This window comes from Bufo gargarizans, chromosome 2 (assembly GCF_014858855.1).
Source record: "Bufo gargarizans isolate SCDJY-AF-19 chromosome 2, ASM1485885v1, whole genome shotgun sequence".
Lineage (NCBI taxonomy): Eukaryota > Metazoa > Chordata > Amphibia > Anura > Bufonidae > Bufo > Bufo gargarizans.
This window is the reverse complement of record NC_058081.1, coordinates 374,882,442-374,886,640: the sequence shown is the minus strand read 5'-3', so window position 1 is coordinate 374,886,640 and position 4,199 is coordinate 374,882,442. Positions and strand designations below refer to the sequence as shown.

At 48.0% G+C, this 4,199-nt stretch overlaps 1 pseudogene; it reads right to left on the bottom strand.

Moving 5' to 3' along the window:
* Nucleotides 1-1,158: 1,158 nt before the first annotated feature.
* Nucleotides 1,159-3,788, bottom strand: LOC122925914 (annotated as a pseudogene).
* Nucleotides 3,789-4,199: the final 411 nt, after the last annotated feature.

The following is a 4,199-nucleotide window of genomic DNA, read 5'->3' as shown; positions in this document are numbered from 1 at the left end:
CACCATGAACGGTCACATCTGGTGCTCCCAGGATGCTGGCACATGGCTCTGCAGCATGGGCTTTTTTTAACGTGTCCACTGCTGACAATAGTGTTGCCACCTGCTGCCTGTGCTGTCAATGCATAAGTCGCGGTAAGCCCAACACTCACCTGGGGACGACCGACTTAAGAAGGCACCTGGCCTCCCATCACTGAGCCCAGTGGGAGCAACACCGTCAGAACCCACAAAGACACATTCCTGGTGCTCCACGTCCTGCCTCTTCTCCTTCCCCGTCTCCTCCCATTTGTCCTCCACTCCACCTCTCACCATGCCGTCGTCGCATTCATCTGGCAAAAGGCAGGCTTCCCAAATGTTGCAAGCGAAAAAAGATGATGACGCCGGATAACCCTCTTGCCCAACGGCTGAACGCCACCTTGTCGGAACTGCTTGCTGTTATGTCCCCTGGACACTCTGTGTCTCTCAGGTGCTGCTGGCAATGCTGCCGGTATCTGCTCAGCAAGTTACGCACACAGGCCGATGTACTACTTAACCAGAGCAAGGTTTATTACTCAAAACATTATGGCATTCTTACATGGAGGAGTCTTATTCCAACAGCTTCTGTCCTTATCAGATGTAATCCCTTCTCAGCCTCATGTGTCTGCTTCCAGTTCCCCTCACACACACTGTCTGACTTCCTGGTACAGCTCCTCCTCCCCCATCATGCATCAGGAGAAAAAGGGTAAAGGTCACAGTGATCTATCACAACATCACACCTCCTTTCCTCCCCCCCAAAAAAAAAAAAAAAAAAAAAAAAAACATAACAAGAGAACAAAATGTTGAACACATAACATAACAAGGCAAGCAAGATCAGTTCAGCAAGTAGTATCTCCAACTCAGCACTTCATGAGCCCTTTGTCTCTGTTCCCTGACCTCCAATGTGTCCCGTAAGATTTCAGCACTTTGCCAGCGAGGCGTTTGACGTCTTTGACGGGTAGACCTACGCAGAGGTACAGCACCGGGAGGAATAAAGTCAGTCAAAGGTACTGGAGAGGTCAGTGGGCGTCCCACAGACAAATCAGGCTCTGCAACTTCAGGCACATGTCCGGGCTCCTCAGGAATATGGTCACCAACCGGTTCAGGGTTTGGGTGTAAACTTGTGGGATCATGCCAGACACCATGTCATATGTCACTAGCAGAGTTCAGAGTAGACTCTTGTGGGTGTTCAGAAAGAATGGTCGGTTTTGTCACTAGTGGCCGGCAAATGCGTTTCCTCACTTGTGAAAGGTGTCGCCGAACACAAATGCCTTCCTCCAGGCGGACAAGGTACATTCTTCTGCCAAGAGTTCCATCAATAACGCCAGGAAGCCAAGGAGGCAAAGCTCTGTAATTCTGAGACCATACAAGATCACCGGCACGGAATCCCAGACGGCCCGGCGGAGGAGGTGTTGGTGACTGCTCCTGCGGACGAAATAAATCAAGTTTGGTGCGGAGATGCCTGCCAAACATAAGAAAAGCCGGTGACAGCCCAGTAGTAGCGTGTTTCGTGTTACGGTACATGATCAAGAATTCCAGCAGCTTCTCTTCTGACAGTCCAACCTGGTCCAGAGTGGACAGTAAGTGCTTCTTAAATGACTGCACAAATTGTTCTGCCAGCCCATTTGAAGCTGGATGATAAGGAGCTGTTTTGTAGTGTTGGACACCCAAACCACTAAGGAAGGATTGAAACTCATGCGATGTAAATTGAGTTCCATTGTCGGAGACTATGGCTGTAGGCAAGCCAAATTGAGCAAAGAGCTTCCTTAAGACTAGAATGGTAGCAGCTGAGGTAATAGAAGGCATTTGAAAAACCTCCGGCCATTTGGAATGTGCATCTACCACGATCAAATACATTTTACCCTGGATGGGGCCAGCAAAATCAAGATGGAGTCTGGACCACGGTTCTGTTGGCCATGGCCAAGGTTGCAGGGTTCCTCTCTTTTGGGGTCGCTGGGCTTGACAGCACCCAGGACATTGAGCAACATAATCTTCAATTGCTGTATCCATTTGTGGCCACCAAACATAGCTCCGGGCCCGCTGCTTCATGCGCACCACACCAGGATGGCCTTCATGCAGTATCCTTAGCATGGTTGATTGCAAGTACTGGGGTACAATCACTCTATTGCTCCATTGTAGGCAACCAGCATTAGTCACAAGCTCACATTTTCTGGCAAAGTACGGACGAAAGTCACCTGAAACACTCTCTGGCCATCCAGTCTGAACATAAGAGAATATCTGAGACAGGAAAGGATCTGTGGCTGTATGTCTGGCAATCAGGGAGGTGGACATGCAAGATTGTGGCCTGTGTACTTCCACTACACGTACCTCTCTTAGTGGGTGGTCATCTCTTAGTGGCAATCTGGAAAATGCATCTGCATTGCCATGGGTATCATGGGAGCGGTATCTGATCGAATAAGCATAAGCTCCTAAAAATAAAGTGTACCTTTGTAAGCGAGATGCGGTTGTTGTAGAAATTCCTTTCTGAGGGTTCAGTATTGACAACAGAGGTTTGTGGTCAGTGATAAGTGTGAACTCCCGACTATAGATGTACGCGTGAAATTTTTTTGTGGCCCATACAATGGCCAAAGCTTCCTTGTCAATCTGGGAGTAGTTTTGTTCTGCTGAGGTTAAAGACCTGGAGGCAAAAGAAATGGGGCGCTCCGTGCCATCCGGCATGACATGGGAAAGCACTGCACCCAGTCCATAAGGCGAGGCATCACAAGCCAGGATGACGGGTTTCTTTAAATCATAGTGGACCAGAACTCGAGAAGACAGAATGAGTTCTTTAGAAAGCCGAAAAGCTTCTTCACATTTGTCTGTCCATATCCATTTAGCTCTTGCATCCAGTAAGCGATGTAATGGGTAGAGCTGGTGCGCTAGGTTCGCAAGAAACGGTGGTAGTAATTTAGGAGGCCAAGGTAGGACCTGAGCTGGGTGACATTCCGGGGGGTAGGGGCATGGGTAAGGGCTTTAACCTTTTCTTCAGTAGTGTGTAACCCATGACGGTCCACCGTGTGGGCACAAAACTCCAGTTGAGACTTGAGAAATTTGCATTTTGACAGATTAACACGTAACCCATACTTTTGGAGTCTCCCTAGCACAGCTTCAATATTCTTTCTGTGTTCTTCATCAGTGGGACCAGTGATGAGCATGTCATCCAGTAGACATTGGGTGAAAGGTATTCCTGCCAGTACCTCATCCATGATCCGCTGCCAGATGGCTGGAGCTGGGGCTATGCCAAAAACCATGCGGTTATACTGGAATAATCCTTTATGAGTGTTAATGGTCAACAGATGGCGTGAATCTGGGTGTACTTGCAGTTGCAGGTAAGCTTGCTTTAAGTCTATTTTTGTAAACTTTTGCCCCCCAGCCAGTGAGCCAAATAAATCTTCAAGTCGAGGCAATGGGTATTGATCCACAAGAAGTTGGTTGTTCAGAGCTACCCTGAAATCACCACAAATCCTAATGTCTCCATTCTTTTTCTTGACAGGCACAATTGGTGATGCCCATTCACTTCTATCCACTTTCGTTATGATCTTTTCAGCCAATAGGTGGTCCAGCTCTGCTTCCACTTTTTTCCGCAAGGCAAAAGGTACTGATCTTGCCTTACAAAAACGAGGTGTAGCACCAGGCTTCAAGAGGAGGTGGGCCATCTTTCCTTTTATGGTGCCCAAAGAGTCCTCAAAAACCTCTTTAAAACGTGACTTCAGGGATTCCACCCAATGGTCTACTTTAGAAAGCAATGTACATTGGGCAATGGTAAAAGGAGGCATGCCCAGGGCTTTGATCCAGTCCCTTCCATACAGCGGAGGACCTCCATTCCTTACAACATAAAGGCGTAGACTTTGACTGTGGTTGCCTAATGTAACAAGGGGCTTTACATAACCCAAGGGCTGTAGTAGTTCCTTGCTGTAGGTTTGTAGCGTGAGCTTTGTAGGTTTTAGCGGCAGGGACAGACCCGATGCCTTTAAATCAGTCCATGAAATGACAGACACAGCTGCCCCTGTATCAACATCCATGGAGACAGGACAGCCATTGAGTGTGACATCCACTTTAATCGCCGGAGTACTCCCAGCTACTCAAAACAGTCCAACATGCTGGACACATGTCTCCTCATCAGAGCTAAAACCGTTATTGTCCATATCCACACGGAATGTCTGTTTACATCTATCTTTTGTGGTAGT